The 9,758-nt window shown below is 37.3% G+C and overlaps 1 pseudogene; it reads right to left on the bottom strand.

Annotated features, from left to right (window-relative positions):
- Nucleotides 1–7,939: 7,939 nt before the first annotated feature.
- LOC105304258 lies at nt 7,940–9,368 on the bottom strand (annotated as a pseudogene).
- Nucleotides 9,369–9,758: the final 390 nt, after the last annotated feature.

Consider the following 9,758-nt stretch of genomic DNA (forward strand, 5'->3'; position numbering starts at 1 on the left):
TATATTTATAAGCTCCACTACCTCTTGATTCTAGTTGGGTTTGGCCAATTAGGAGGACAGGCAAGAAACTGAATTGCAGGCATGGTGGAGAATAAAGTTGGGGTACATATTTCCATGACTTTTGCCCTGAGAGGTTTCCATAGGCTAGCTGGCTGTTTCCCTCACCTGAAGATCATAGCTTCTCCTGTCAGGTAGCCCTTCTCAAGTGGCACTTGCTCTCCTCCAACCCAAGTTCAAGAAACCACTCCTTTCCTCTGTTGCTTCAGGTATCAGGGTATTAACAGCCTTACTAGGCCCGGGTTATGGAATACTACTTGTGGATACTCTACACACTACCTACCTTTTGTAAGTAGTTATTTTATCAAATGCCTCTTTCAAAAGAGTTCAGTGTACCATCTGTTCCCACTGAATGTTAACTGATATAAGGTTCATTCTTATTTTACTGGGAAAATTCCTGACAAGTTAATTCTATTATTTTATTAATGAAAAGTCAACAGTGTTAAATTTTAATCTAGGGAGGAGATATGTAGAAAAACTCTCTAACTGACCATTTTGTTAAGCCAGAAAATATATTCACCCAAACTTACTAAAGAAATAATTTCCAAGAACATTGAGTCTTAAGTTTGGAAATCTATTATATCTTTTTTTTAAATGTTGAATTTTAGAAAGGTAATTGCTGATGCACTTACTTGTCTAATGTCTGTTTTCCCTACTAGACTGTAAACTCCATGACACTAGGGACATATCTGTTTTGTTCACTGCTATATTCTCAGTGACCAAGACAATACCCCTTAAATAGTAGATACTCAACAAATATTTTTTGATTTAACGAATGAGTGAATTATGGTTCCTTGAAAATAGTCAAAAGCCGTAGTAAAAATAATTAACCATTATGGAATACTGATGAGTCATTCTCTTAATTAGAGGCAGATTAATGAGGTGGATACTTGTTTGGATAGTTTCCTCAGTGAATTGTGACCTCTTTGTGGCTTATAATGATATCTTTTTGTGAAGGTGGTATGGGAGTGCTCAAAAATTTTTCAGGTTGTCTGCTCAATTATAGAGATGACAGGAAATGGTAAATTTCAACACAGCCTGCACAGAATTGTTTGTGCTTTACTTTGGGGAAGCTTGAACATATTCAGAACTAAGGAATTCATAAAACGAGATTTGCAGAGGTATGCTTGTAATATCAAATGAATTCCTGAAGAGAAGAGACAATAACATCAAGAAACCTATAAATACTTTTACTAGTAGCACCAGCAGAGATTTCTTGACTTGCTTGAACCTGTCTGACACATTACCCAGAAAATAACCCTCATCAGTATACCCTTTGCAGGACATTCATTTGCAAATGCTTATAGTCAATCAATAAATATTCATAGCTTATCTGCTATTTGTCCTGTCCTGTGAAAACACCCTCTGATCCCAGGCCCTAGCAATGATGAATAAGAGATAGTCCATGACTGTGATTGCTTATAGACTAGTGGTGACACAATCACAATATAATATGATAAGTGCTCTAATAAAGGTATTGTTGTTTTTTTAAACTTTTTATTTGGAGGTAATTTCAAACTTACATCAAGATTGCTAGGAACCAGGTAAAATGGCATAGATGATAGAAGCTTCTCTCATCCTCTCTTGTAACCACGTCAAAGTTGTGATGGAAACACGGAGCGGAGATCTAGATGAAGGGAAGCTCTGGAGATCTAGATGAAGGGAAGCTCTACAACTAGGGACAGAAATAAGAAATCACTCTACAGCAGTTGGAGGTAGGAGGGAGCAGCTCAGTGTAATAGAGGAGGTGGCAGTGGCAACCAGCAGCTGCAGACTTCTCTTAAAGGAGCCGTATCTGTGAGCAGGTTTTCATGGTGAATGGACCTGATAGCTCTGAGCACCAGCACTTGGTCGGCTGCTCGGGGGCACCAGGGACTTACAGAGGGACACTGAGTTGTCAGAGCGAGGGCCAGAGGAGAGGCTCTCTCCCGGGCAGAAGTGCCAGCATAATCCATTGTTCCTCTGTTGAGCCTTCCTGGCTTTTAGTGTGTGGATTCAGCCTCGCCATAGCTGAGATGTCATTGAACTGAATAACAGAGGTTGCTCTGCCCAGAGGACTCTCTGAAACTCCACCTCCCCCAACTCACGGCCGCACCCAAGCCACATCCAGGTGTGTTCTTGAGGAGTCTGGTGCTCCTTGCTGAGCAGCTCCAAGCTCCACACTGGTGGCAGCTGGCCTCAGTTTCTGGTTTGGCCTCTGGAGGCAACTATAAGCACAACGTCTGTGGATTGCTTCCTGAATCTTAACAAGTGGTCCCGGAGGGGCACAGGCTGGGGCTAAACTTGGCCTGCAGCTGAACCCCTCTCAGAACTGTGCCCCTGGACACCTACTACACAAAGCCATGCTAATAAGACAAGGAAACTTAGGAGCTTTGATTAGTACATAGAAACAGACACAGAAAGGCAGACAAAATGGGAAGAGAAAGAAACAGAAACCATATGAGAGAACAGAACAGAGACTGAAGAAAAATGGAATCAAGCAATCTGACAGATGCAGAGTTCAAAACACTGGTTACAAAGATGCTCAATGAACATAGGGGAACTATAGTTGAACTCAGTGAGAACTTTAACAAAGAGATAAAAAAATGTAAAAATGGAAATGAAAATTGTAAAATGGAACCAGTCAGAGATGAAGAACACATGATCTGAGATGAAGAGTATATTAGAGGATATCAACAGAGTGGATAAAGAAGAGGCTCGAACCACAGATATAGAGGATGGGGAAGCCAAGGACACCCAACCAGAATGGCAAGAAGAAAGGAATCAAGACTATAATGATAATTTAAGGAGACTATGAGACACTATTAAATGTAAAAATATCCATGTCATAGGGGCACCTGAAGGGAAAAAAAATATATTGAAGAGCTATTTGAAGAAATAATGATGGGAAACTTCCCTCACCTGTTGAAGGAAAGAGACACACAACCCCAAGAGGCTCAGAGAGTACCAAGAAAGAGGAACCCAAAGAGGCCCACACCAAGACACATCATCATTAAAATGCCAAAGGTCGAAGACAAAGAGAGAATCTTAAAAGCAACAAGAGAAAGGCAGCTAGTTACTTACAAGGATACCCCTATAAGAATGTCTGCTGATTTTTCAATGGAAACTTTGCAGGCCAGAAGGGACTGGCAAGAAATATTCAAAGTTATGAAAAACAAGAATTTACAACTACGAATACTCTACCCAGCAAGGCTTTTGATTAAAATGGAAGGTGAGATAAAGAGCTTCCCAGACAGGAAAAAGTTTATAGAATTCATCACCAACAAGTCAGTATTACAAGAAATATTAAAGAGACTTCTGTAAAAAGAGAAGGGGTAAAAAAGAAAATAGAAATAACAAATATGAATAATAAAATGGCAGTAACTATTTACCTATCAGCAATCACTTTAAATATAAATGGATTAAATGCTCCACTCAAAAGACATAGGTTAACCAAATGGATAAGAAAACAATACCCATGCATATACTGTCTACAAGAGACCCGCTTCAGAGAAAATGACACTCACAGACTGAAAGTAAAGAGATGGAAAAAGATATTTCACACGAATGGAAATTAAAAAAAAAAGCTGAATTAGCAATACATACATCAGATAAAATAGACTTTAAAACAAAGGCTATAATAAGAGACAAAATAAAAGACATTACATAATGATAAAGAGATTGGTAAATCAAGAGGACATAACCCTAGTAAACATATACACACCTAACATAGGAGCACCTATGTACATAAAGCAATTATTGACTGACATAAAGGAGAGATCAATAGTAATACACTCAAGGTAGGAGACTTTAACACCCTGTTGACACCAATGGACATATCTTCCAGGCAAAAAATCAACAAGTAAACAAAGGACCTAAAAGACATGCAAAACAGATGGATTTAATAGATATTTTCAGAGCATTTTACCCCAAAGCAGCAAAGTATGTATTTTTCTCAAGTTCACATGGAATATTTTCCAGTATAGACCACATGTTAGGATGCAAAAGTCCCAATAAATTTAAGAAGATTGAAATCATATCAACCATCTTCTCTGATCACAATGGTATGAAACTAGAATTCAACTACAAGAAAAAAACTGGAAAATACACAAATGGAGGCTAAATAATATGCTACTAAATTATGAATGGGTTACCAATGAGATTAAGGAAGATATCAAAAGATACCCAGATATAAATGAAAATGAAAAAACACAATGACTCAAAATCTATGGGACACGGCGAAAACAGTCCTAAGAGGGAAATTCATAGCAATACAGGCCTACCTGAAGAAACAAGAAAAAGCTCAAATAAACAATCTAACCTTACAGTTAAAAGAACTAGAAAAAGAACAGCAAACAACGCCCAAAGTGAGTAGAAGAAAGGAAATAATAAAGATCAGAGTAGAAATAAATGAAATAGAGTCTAGAAAAACAATACAAAAGATTAATGAAACTAAGAGCTAGTTCTTTAAAAGTATAAACAAAATTGGCAAACCCTTAACCAGACTCATCAAGAAAAAAAGAAAGAGGATTCAAATAAATAAAATCAGAAATGAAAGAGAAGAAATATCTACAGACTCCACAGAAATACAAAGGATCATAAGAAAATGCTACAAGCAATTATATGCCAACAAATTGGACAGTTTGGAAGAAATGGATACATTCTTAGAAACACATAATCTCTCAAGACTGAGTAAAGAAGAAACAGAAAGTCTGAACTGACCTATTACCACCAATGAAATCAAGTCAGTAATCAAAAACCTCTCAAACAACAGAAGTCCTGGATCAGGTGGTTTCATAGAACTTTACCAAATATTCAAAGAAAAAATTATTCCTCTCAAACTCTTCCAAAAAATTCAAGAAGAGGGAAGGCTCCCTAACCATTGCCTTGATTCGAAAACCAAAGACACTACAAAAAAATGAAAACAATAGGCTGGTATCTCTTGTTAACATTGATGCAAAAATCCTCAACAAAATATTAGCAAATCAAATTGAACAATATATTAAAAACATCATACACCATGATCAGGTTGGATTTATCTCTGGGATGCAAGGTTGGTACAATATCTGCAAATCAATTAATGTAATACATCACATTAACAAATCAAAAGGTTAAAACCATATGGTCATATCAATAGATGCAGAAAAAGCATTTGACAAAATCCAGCATCCATTTATGATAAAAAATCTCAGCAAAGTGGGAATACAGAGAACATACCTCAACATAATAAAGGTCGCATATGACAAACCTACAGCTAACATCATATTCAATGGAGAAAGGCTAAAAGCGTTTTCCATAAGATCAGGAACAAGACAAGGATGCCCACTTTTACCGTTCCTCTTCAACATTGTATTGGAAATCTTAGCCACAGCAATAAGGCAAGAGAAATAAAAGGCATCCAAATTGGAAAAGAAGTAAAACTCTAGTTATTTGCCAATGACATGATACTGTATGTAGAGAACCCTAAAGATGCCACTAATAAACTATTAGAACTGATTAATGAATTCAGTAAAGTAGCAGGATACAAAATTCATATTCAGAAGCCAGTGGCATTTTTATACACCAATGATGAACTTTTGGAAAGACAAATTAAGAAAACAATCCCATTTACAATTGCGTCGAAAACTATAAAATACCTGGGAATCAAATTAACCAAGGAAGTAAAAGACCTGTTCTCAGAAAATTATAAGTCATTGAAAAAAGAAATTGAAGAAGATACAAATAAATGGATGCATATACCGTGCTCATGGGTAGAAAGAATCAAGATCTCTAAAATGGCCATACTACCGAAAGCAATCTATAGATTCAATGCAATCTCTATCAAAATACCAATGGCATTTTTCAGAGAGCTAGAACAAACAATCCTAAAATTTATATGGAACCATAAAAGACCCTGAATAGCCTCGACAATCTTGAGAAAGAAAAACAAAGTTGGAAGTATCACACTACCTGATATCAAACTATACTACAAGGCTACAGTAATCAAAACAACATGGTACTGGCATAAAAACAGATACATTGATCAATGGAACAGAATAGAGAGCCCAGAAATAAATCCATGCCTATCTGCTCACTCAATATATGACAAAGAAGGCAAGAATATACAATGAAGTAAAGACAGTCTTTTCAATAAATCGTGCTGAGAAAATTTGTCAGATAAATGCAAAAAAAAAAAAAAGAGAGAGAGAATCTGGACCACCTTCTTATACCATATACAGAATAGACTCAGAATGGATTAAAGATTTAAATATAATACCCCAAACCATGAAACTTAGTAGTAATTACTTAGATTACTTAGCAGTAATCTCTCTGATATTGCTACTAGTAATTTCTTTTCAGACATATCTCCTTGGGCAAGAAAAACAAAAGAAAAAATTAACTAATGGGACTATATCAAACTAAAAAATCTTTGCACAGCAAAAGAAACCATTAACAAACAAAGACAAGTGACTGAATGGGAGAAGATATTCACTTATGATATATCTGAAAGGAGGTTAATATCCAAAATATATAAAGAACTCATACAACTCAACAACAAAAAAACAAACAATCCAATTAAAAAAATGGGCAGAGGACCTAAACAGATACTTCTCCAAAGAGGAAATACAGATGGCCAATAGACATATGAAAAGATGCTCAAGGTCATTAATCATCAGAGAAAGCAAATTAAACCACAATGAAATATCATCTTACACCTGTCAGAATGGCTATCATCAATAAATCAGAGAACAAGTATTGGCAAGGATGTGAAGAAAAGGGAACTCTATACGGTGTTGATGGGATTGCGAATTGGTACAGCCACAATGGAAAACGGTTTGGAGGTTTTCAAAAAAATTAAAAATTGATATACTTTTTGACCCAACAATTGTACTTCTGGGTATTTATCCAAAGAACACCAAAACAATAATTCATAAAGATCTATACACTGCTACGTTCATGGTAGCACAATTTACAATAGCCAAGATATGGAAGCAACCTAAAAGCCCATCAACAGACGATTGGATAAAGAAGTTATGGTTCATATATACAATAGAATATTACTCAGCCATTAAAAATATGAAATCCTACCATTTGCAATGACATGAATGGACCTAAAGGTTATTATGCTGAGTGAAATAAGTCAGAAGGAGAAAGAAAAATACCATATGCATGGTTGCTGGGCTGTGGTATGTATATGAACTCCACTCTTGACAGAAGGAGATGATTTAATAGAGAAAACAGTCAGGAAAAAATGAGTTATTCAAAATAAATTTGATGAAATATCACTTAAAAATATTGCTGCAAAAACTCTAATGAGATGCTAACAAAGAGAATATGATCATGCATTAACCAAGTGGAATTCATTCTAGAAATGTAAAGATGCTTTGGTGTGATAAAATATATTAATGTCATAATATTTATCATATTAAAAGATAAAAACTTATATGATGCTCTTATTATATGTCCTCAAAGGCATTTGAGAATATTCAGTGTTTCGTCATATTTTGTAAAAACTTAGTGAAACAGAAATAGATGGATATTTCTTTAACATAATAAAAAAAATATATTGACCTCAAACAAAAAGCCAGCATCATCTTTTATATATTTTTGAACTGCCTCTTATGTGCCTTTTTTTTCATCAAACATTATTTTAATGGGTCTCAAAATTCTGTGACATACTTGGTCAAGTTGTTTCCATTAAAAAGTGCTGATTTTAAAAACTAATAACTTAAAAACTATCACCCACAAAAAAATCTCAAATGGTCTACAAAACATGTTCCTTGCCTTCTGAAGTGTTTACAATGCATTGTAATCATCAACCAGTATTTTATTATTAAGCTTAAAAGCCAATTGAAACAAATTTGAGATGGTTCTTCCACCACTGATTAAGACTGGGGTGGCAGATACTGGGGATAATATTCATTTAGCCCTGAGCTTTCTGGGAAGACTTGGTGACTGCCAGTTCCAGCTGCCTTCTTGCCCACTGCTTTGATGACATCATAGAAATTGTCTGTCTTATGTCACAAACAGCAAAACAGCTCAGAGGAAGATGGTCAGAGAAGCTCTCAGCACACATGGGCTTGCCAGGAACCATATCAATGAGGGCAGCATCACCAGATTTCAAAAGCTTTGACCATCTTCCAGCTTGTTCCCAGAACAACAATCAATCTTCTCCTTCAGCTCAACAGATTTGCAAGCAATGTTAACTGTGTGACAATCCAGCACAGGTGCACATCTGGTACTGATTTGGCCTGGATGGTTCAGGGTAATCGCTTGAGTCATGAAGCCAGCTACTTCCATCGGTGGGTCATTTTTGCTGCCACCGGCCACATCCCCATGATGAACATCTTCGACAGACACATTCTTGACATTGAAGCCCACATTGTCCCCAGGAAGAGCCTCACTCAAAGCTTCATGGTGCATTTCAATAGACTTTACTTCAGTTGTAACATTGACTGGAGCGAAGGTGACCATCATGGCAGGTTTGAGAACCCCAGTCTCCACTTGGCCCACAGAGACAGTACCAATACACCAATTTTGTAGACATCCTGGAGGGGCAGATGCAAAGGCTTGTCAGTTGGATAAATTGGTGGCGGGATGCAATCCAGAGCTTCAAGCAGCGTGGTTCCACTGGCATTGCCATCTTTACAGGTGACTTTCCATCCTTTGAACCAAGGCATGTTAGCACTTGGCTCCAGCATGTTGCCATCATTCCAACCAACAATCGGCACAAATGCTACTATGTCAGGGTTGTAGCCAATTTCTTACTGTAGGTGCTGACTCCCTTAATGATTTCCTTGTACCCCTTCTGGCTGCAGGATGGCTCAGTGGAATCCATTTTGGTAACGCCAACAATTAGTTGTTTCACATCCACTGTGCAAGCCAGAAGGGCATGCTCACGGGTCTGCCCATTCTTGGAGATACCTGCTTCGAATTCAGCAACACCAGCAGCAACAATCAGGACAGCACAGTCAACCTGAGATGTGCCTGTAATCATGTTTTCGATAAAGTCTCTGTGACCTGGGGCACCAATGATGGTCAGATAATACTTGCTAGTCTTGAATTTCCACAGGGAGATACCATTGGTGAAGCCATGCTCAGGGTCAGCTTTCAGATTGTCCAAGACCTAGGCGTACTTGAAGAAGCCCTTTGCCATCTCAGCAGCCTCCTTCTCAAACTTTTTGATGGTCCTTTTGTCGATCCCACCACATTTGTAGATCAGACGGACAGTAGAGTGGTAGACTTGCTAGAATTTCTGTGTCCAATGATGACGATGTTAATGTGAGTCTTTTTCTTTCCCATTTTGGCTTAGATTTTGCAGTGGTTTTTATGACTCCTGTGTTCTGGCAGCAAATCCCTTGCAAAAAGTTTTCTGATCTTTTATGGTTTGTGTAGCAAGCAACTGAGTATGCTCTAAAACAAAGTGTTACAGCTTAGATATATATTTAAAATTTTTTAAATTTCAAAAGTCTCCTAGATTAGAGAATAACCTTTCACTATCTGGCTCTAACTGAAGGCAAGAATGCTGCCTCCACAGGCAAATGTGTTGTTTAAAGCTGTGTAAATATATCTGCTGTGGAAGCCTTTTGACGGGCTGAATTAAACCTGAATTTCTCGATAGAAGTGGGGCAGCTGGCTGAGCAGGAAGGTGAATTGTTTTTGTGGGCTGAGAAAGTGAGATGGAGAGAGGGAGAGAGAAAGAGAATGAGAGAGAGAGAGAGAGAGAGAGAGAGAGAGAGAGA

Source organism: Pteropus vampyrus, unplaced genomic scaffold (genome assembly GCF_000151845.1).
Source record: "Pteropus vampyrus isolate Shadow unplaced genomic scaffold, Pvam_2.0 Scaffold335, whole genome shotgun sequence".
NCBI lineage: Eukaryota > Metazoa > Chordata > Mammalia > Chiroptera > Pteropodidae > Pteropus > Pteropus vampyrus.